The sequence below is a fragment of the Myotis brandtii genome, unplaced genomic scaffold (assembly GCF_000412655.1).
Source record: "Myotis brandtii unplaced genomic scaffold, ASM41265v1 scaffold1018, whole genome shotgun sequence".
Lineage (NCBI taxonomy): Eukaryota > Metazoa > Chordata > Mammalia > Chiroptera > Vespertilionidae > Myotis > Myotis brandtii.
The window spans coordinates 218,339-225,929 of NW_005353397.1; the positions used below are offsets into that span (position 1 = coordinate 218,339).

General features: G+C 39.3%; 1 long non-coding RNA gene across 1 annotated transcript in view; it reads right to left on the reverse strand.

The window, feature by feature from the left end:
- Positions 1 to 4,620, reverse strand: part of LOC102242381 — a 48,253-nt gene extending 43,633 nt beyond the window's left edge. The window contains exon 1 of the long non-coding RNA XR_312988.2: positions 4,467 to 4,620. This is a non-coding gene — a long non-coding RNA (uncharacterized LOC102242381). The remainder of the gene's footprint in view (positions 1 to 4,466) is intronic.
- Positions 4,621 to 7,591: the final 2,971 nt, after the last annotated feature.

Sequence of the window (7,591 nt, forward strand, 5' to 3'; positions counted from 1 at the left end):
AATTACAATTCTTAAATTGATGACAAAAATACCTGTAGGATTTGCAGCTGGTTGGAAAAAAAATACAGGTTTTATGCTTCGAGTAGGTACTTTTGTCACCTGTGCGTGATTTGCGGATGCGACTAGCACTAACCACTGCACAATGAGACTACTGACTGACTGGCTCACTCAACTCGTGCATGAATCGCGCGCCTCCCCCGCGCTGTGTATCCCACGGCCCGCCTGCGCCGCATCTCCGGTCGCCCGACCGACCGACACCCCCCACTTCTTCTAAAGCCACTTCTTCAATATAGACTCGCTCAGGCCGAAAACCCCGACTTCTGCACATGGGCCACGAAGTTTCAATCGCACTGTATGTGCGCGCCTACACGTGGTATTTTGTGGAAGAGCCACACTCAAGGGGCCAAAGAGCCGCATGTGACTCGCAAGCCGCGGTTTGCCGACCACTGCACTATGATGTCAAATAAATCTCCGTTCATAATGATGGAGACTAATAAAGCAGTTATCTAAGATGAGGTCATGCATGATGATGGCATGTGAGGAACACATCACTAAAATCCCTCAAATGCTGCTTTATTTCATTCCTTTAAAAATGCAGCCTTATTTTCCAGCTGCACAAAGCAAAATGTAAAAACAAATCATTATCCCAAATTAGCATCAAATTTCTTAACAAATGTGTATTTTTTGAATATCCAGAATCACCACCTATGACTAGTTGTAACACATGACCTTTATCTGTAAAATATGGAATTAATTCCATGAAGACTCAAAGCCTAAGTAGAGAATATTTAAAATATGCTCACATACTTGAAGTATTTCTGGTAAAGAAAGTCTGAATGCTCCTTCTAGTGTTTGCATCAAATGAGTAAAATAATCATTCCAAAATAAATACCACATGTTTAAAAATGATTGTATTCTGTTATTTCTTTTGTACTTGTCCTATAACAATCAAGCCAACAAATCCAGAACAGCAGTTTATATTATAATGTAGCCACCTTTTGGTGGAGATTTGTTCCTAAGTATGACCAGAAAAAACATTCCAAAAATATCTCTATGGCAATGATCCACTTCTCGGTTTCCATTCCATTCTATCACATCCCCCAAAGGAATTAAGTAAGAGTACTTTTCTTTATCAATCAGCTAGTAGAACAACAGAGGGAAAGTAGCAATATGCTTACTTATGTCAAGAGATGGTCACTGTATTTTCAGACAAGAGCTGACTTTATTTTATTATTATTATTATTATTTTTAAATATTTTTATTGATTTCAGCGAAGGGAGAGGGAGAGAGAAATAGAAACATCAATGATGAGGAAGAATCATTGATCGGCTGCCTCCTGTACACCCCCTACTGGGGATTGAGCCTGCAACCCGGTCATGTACCCAGACCCGGACTAGAACCTCCTGGTTCATATGTCGATGCTCAATCACTGAGTCACACTGGCCGGGCAAGAGCTGACTTTAAATTCTTAAATACTTACTAACTAGCTTCCAGTTAAAATGTAGATTAAATACTATTTACTATTTTCCCTCCAGAAACCTCACTAAGAAGGCAGTAAAAATATAAATTCACAAATATAAAGAGATCAGGAAAAGAAATGACAACATTTTGAAAGTTTTAAATTGAGTGAGTGAGAACTACCTTAGGAAACTAGAAACAGCTTGAAAGTGGTTTGAGGTAGGGAAGTCTTGGTGCAACTCCAGAAATAAGCAGATGCATGTTACAGCCACAGAAAGCCTCCATAATCTATAATTGGGCATCAATTACCTCTAAAAGTGGTGGATTCAAGTGAGACTGAAAGCCAGAAGCCCTGGCTGGGTAGCTCAGTTGGTTAGAACATCCATCTGATTCAACAAGGTTGTGGGTTTGATCCCTGATCAGGACACATACAAGAATCAACCAATGAATGCATAATAGGTGGAACAACAAATCAGTGTTTTTCTCTCCCTTTCTCTCTCTGAATATCAATAAATAAAAATTAAAAAATAAAATCTATGTAAGAAACAATCTCATAGATTTCCTCCCCCAGCTTGCTGGGCCCAATGACTACCCCATCATGAAAGACAACAAAAGGTTTGTACTGGAGAGGTTGAACCAGAGGGGCTCTAGCCTCATCTTGCGACACATACTACAGGAGAATAGTACTAAGAAACATGGAGAACAGACCAAATTGAAACTCTGAAAGATGAACCCTCCCTACCCTTGCCCCAACCCCTTCTCCCACTCAGTCCCAGAATGATGGCAGGAACTCATAGCTCTCAAGCATGAAACTGGAGAATTCATCTCTAGGGAAACTAACCCAGCAAAAAATAAAATTAAAAAATCCTAAAAGTATTGACAGCTGGGGTTCCTCTAAGAAAATACTCAGCCAGATTATCTTATCTTAGAAGGAAGCCCACTTCTTGACAAGGCCCATCCACTCACTCAGAACTTATAAGCAATCTTTTTTGGTCTCTTGAATATGAGTACACAGCCAACAATAACACTGAATGTAAAAAAAAAGAGAGAAAGACCTATAATATGAAAAACACAGACCAAAAGTAAACAAATAAAAAAGAGTCAGAAAAACTTCTAACAAACAAACAAAAAACATAACTAATCCTCAGAAAAATAAAGTAGATATAACATCCACAAAACAAGAAAAGGAGGCTATAAAAAAGCAATATTTATTGAATATAAACAAATTTGTGGGAATTAGGAAAAGGCAGCAGAAATAAACATTTTAATAGAAAGAATAGAAGATAAAGTTTGGTAAGTCAAGTACAAAGTATAATTTATCTGTTAAAAAGATAGAAAATAGGAAAAATGTAAAATTAGGGGATCAATTTAGAGGTCAAACGTCATTTTAATGGAATATTCAGAAAAACAGAAAATAAAACAGAGTGGTAGAAATTATTAAAGAAATAATCTGAAAATGTGTGAGAACTAAAAAAAAAAAAAAATGAGCTTCTAAATGGAAGGACCCACAAAATGCCCAGCAGAAGGCATGAGCAAAGATCTACACCAAGTCCTGTAGTCGTGACACTATAGCAGCTGAAGGAAATTCTAAACCTTCCAGAGAATGAAACACAAAGATCAGGAATCAAACTAACTTTGATTACATCAACATCATGTTATTACAACAACTGCAAAGTAACATAAAGTGCAACATTAGAGGAAGGACCCACAAAATGCCCAGCAGAAGGCATGAGCAAAGATCTACACCAAGTCCTGTAGTCGTGACACTATAGCAGCTGAAGGAAATTCTAAACCTTCCAGAGAATGAAACACAAAGATCAGGAATCAAACTAACTTTGATTACATCAACATCATGTTATTACAACAACTGCAAAGTAACATAAAGTGCAACATTAGAAAGATCTTCAAAATCTTAAGGAAGGTGGTTTTTATTCTAACAACCTAGCGAAATGACCCATTAATTATAAGACTAAAATAAAGACAGCAACTTCTCAAAAAAACTTATTTCCTATTAACACTTTCCCAGGAAGCCACCACAAGTTATGCTCCATCAAAACAATGAAGGAGACCAAAAAGTAAGAAGACATGGGATTTACTAACTAGACAGTGAGTCCAACATAGAAGGGAGGAAAGGGGAATCCCAAATGTGGTAATGAAGGAAGATTTCTCGGCAACATCTGTGTGACAGGCGGAGAGATGAGCCAGTGCAGACCTGGGGGAGGATTGATGGTTACAAGAGAGATATCTTCAAGAAAAAAAAATGATGTGATAGGTTACCTGATGTAATTAAATATTCGGAGGAGAGCTATATTTTTGGTAGGGAGTTCAAGAATGAATTAACAGCCCTCGCTGGTTTGGCTCAGGGGATAGAGCATCGGCCTACGGACTGAAGGGTTCCGGGTTCAATTCTGGTCAAGGACACATGCCTGGGTCTGGTAAAGGGCACATGCCTGGGTTGCTGGCTCAACCCCCAGGAGGGGGCGTGCAGGATTCAGCTGATTAATGATTCTCATTATTGATGTTTCTATCTCTCTTTCTCCCTCTCCCTTCCTCTCTGAAATCAATAAAAATATATTTAAAAAAAAGAATGAGTTAACAGTAGTAAACAGTATATAAACAAAAGAAATGAAGAAAAGGAGGTGATTATTAACTGTAGGGAAAACAAGGATATAAATGAATGCTGTGAATAATATTTACAAGGGAATAATAATGCATCTAACGATTAACGAATACTCATCTAAGAAAAATTATGTTGAGAAAATGTGAGTTAAATGACCTTTCATTGTAGGAAGTTAGTAGATAATATCTAAAGCTGAAAACTAAAAAATATAACTTGAAGCATATTATTGAGAAATACAAAATTGAATGCCAAAAGAAAGCTAAAAGACTTGAAAGAGACTGCCTTTTTTTTATAGCAAAATGTTTACAAAGTGTACAATGAGTTCCCAGTCAGAAAATGTACATTACAAAGAACTGGAGAAAAACAACAACACACATTTGGCACGTACCTTAGAAACCCACACAGGTCTGAGAGGAAAGCCGGGCCCAGCCTGCAGTTCTGGAAGGCCCCATCATCCCCAGGTTGTGCTAAAGCGCTGGAGGCGCAGACAAAAGACCTTTGCAGCTGTGACTGCCTGGAGGAATGTCAGTCCTGCTTGGGTAGCTAAGGTCAACAGAACTGCTGGGTCTACGTGTGTTAGAGCCTCTCTGTTAGGAGGAAACCAGCTGAGCAATCACGTCCTAGGGTCCCCAGGAGCCCAGAATCCAGGCTTGGACTTGGTGCCCCTGGGCTGCCGCCGCCCTGCACACCCTCCTCCCTGTGGGCCCAAGGGCAGGTCAGCCCCTCACCATCGCTGCCCACCCCCGCCACCCCGCCACCCCCCAGTTAAGTGCAGTGTTTCTCTAGAAGGGGTGCTGGGCTCAGTCACATGACAGGGCTCAGAAAGAGGAATTGCTTCCGCAGCATTCATGGTGGCTTAGTTAAATTCTTTAAGGATATGTGCACTGTTTCCCAGACCCTATCCAGCAATTTCACATCAGATTTTCTGCTCCATATTTCCAAATACTTGATTACCAATGAGCACCACCAACCTCCAGTCACCAACTGACCACCAAGTCCAGCTTACCCTCTCCTATCCACCAAGGGCATCCCAGTGGCTGCCTGGGCTACTTCCCAGCTCCACCCAAGGCACTGGTTGTGCAGGGGGGATGCGGGGCCAGCAGGGAGGGTTGGCCCTCTCCCTTCTTCCTTGTCTAGAGCCCAGCAGGGCCAGACTTTTTCAGCAAACCACAGACCCAAATTCCAGGACACAACTTTGATTGCCCGGAGATTCCCAGAATATGTCCCAGATGTCAGTGCCCCATGTCTGGGGGCCACCAAGACCTACCCTCTTGGTGCCTCGTCACGTGCTCTTCAGACTCTCTCTGCCCACCTGGTTTCTGCTATAGGGGGTGGGAGGAGGAGGGGTGAGGGGAGCTACAGCCCTGAGTCTCAGGGGCCCTGGAAGCACTCCCTGGAAAAGTTGCACTTGGGGTACATGGTACTGCATCACCAGAGTAGGTAATCTCTCCGGGGCCTACCAGAACCTTCCATGAGCTGAAGAGATTGTTTCTTGAAGTGGGATTTGGGGATAGAAAGAGGTAGAGTAAGAGACCACTGATTTTTCATCTATAGCCTTATAGAACTATTTCAGTATTTAAACTATGTACATATGTAACTTTGATTAAAGATAAAATTAACTATAAAATTTTAAAAATGTGCTAGCTACAACTTACTGGATCCAAATTATAAAGAAAGAAGAGTTTAATTAATACTGATTCTAAAATGTATATGAAAATGCAAAGTATCTAGAATAGCCAAGGCATGTAAATACTTTTTGTAAAGCTTCATAAGTGAGATAGAGTGGTACTGACAGAGAACTAGACAAATACAGTAATGAAACAAAGTAGAATGAAGAAAATATCCAGACATATACAGTCATCTGATTTGCAGCAACAGCATCAATGTAGTTTAGAGGGAAAAGGTTGAAATTTTCAATAAATGTTGCAGATTTAATTAGATATCCTTGAGGGTGGGGGAAATGAACCTTGACCTTTACCATATACAGAAGCTAGTTTAAAATGTATTACATATCTAAAAGTAAAAAAATAATAATAATAAAGCTTTTAGAAGAGGACAAGATAATATATTTATGAACTTGGGTTAAGATTTAAGTAGTACAAGATATATTCTAATTATGAAACAAAAGATTGATAAATTAAATTCATCCAAATTAAGAACTTCTATTAATCAAAAGATACTACTAAGATAAAAAGCAAGTCACAGACTGAGCAATGTCTGCAATACATACATCTGACAAAAGGCTTGCATTTAGACCATATAAAGAACTACAAATCAATTATATACCTAAAGTTTTTTTATGCTATTAACAAATGTGACCCTAATAGCCCAGCTGGCATGGCTCAGTGGTTGAGGGTCGACCTATGAACGAGGAGGTTGAATTTCTGGTCAGGGCATATGCCCTGGTTGTGGGCTTGATCCCCAGTGTGGGGTGTGCAGGAAGCAACCCATCAATGATTCTCTCACATCATTGATGTTTCTATCTCTCTCTCCCTCTCCCTTCCTCTCTGAAATCAATATATATATTACCCTGATAAATTTAATACTTTTTTAATTTAAAAAATAAATAAAAAGACAATCCAATATAAATAATGGGGGAAATTTGTATTAAAACTTTACAAAAGTAGCTATCCAAATAATTATTTGAAAAAAAATGCTCAATTTTATTACTCATTAGGCAAATATAAATTAAAACCACACTGGACCCTGGTTGATGTTGCTAAGTGGTCAGAGCACCAGCCCGCACACAAAAGGGTCTCTGGTTCAATTCTCAATCAGGTGAGGGCAGGTTCAATCCCTGGCCCAGGTCGGGATGCGTACAGGAGCCAACCAATTGATGTGTCTCACATTGATGTTTTTCTTCCTCTCTCTCTCTCTCTCTCCTCCTCCCTCTCCTCCTCCTCCTCCTCTTCCTCTTCCTCCCTCCATCCCTTCCACTCTCTCTAAAAATCAAAGAGAAAAAATATCCTTGGGGGAGGATTAAAAAGAAAAAAGAAAACAAACAAACAAACAAACAAGCACAGAATGGATAACATTCCACACTCACCAGAATGGCTAAAATTTAAAATACAGGCGATACTAAAAGTTGGCAAAAAGGAGAAGCAACTGGAATTTTCATATATGTTTTTAGTAGATATTTAAATTGTATAATCATTTGGGGAAGTTGTTTGGCAATATCTATCTGTCTATACTATGAGCCAGCAATTCCACTCCTAGGCATACACACAGGAGGAATGAATGCATACCGGTACATCCACCAAAAGACGTATACAAGAATGTTCATAGCTCACTTATGCATTAAAGTAAAAACACGAAACAACTCAAATCTTCATCTGTAAAAGAATGATAAATGAACTATGGTATTTTCATTCAAGAGAGATTGAGTAGCAATTAAAAAAAACACCATTAATTATATACAACAATATGGATGAATCTCACAGACATCATGTTGGGAGAAAGAAGCTAGACACCAATGAATACATACAGTATGATTTTGTTTATCTGAGATTTTCA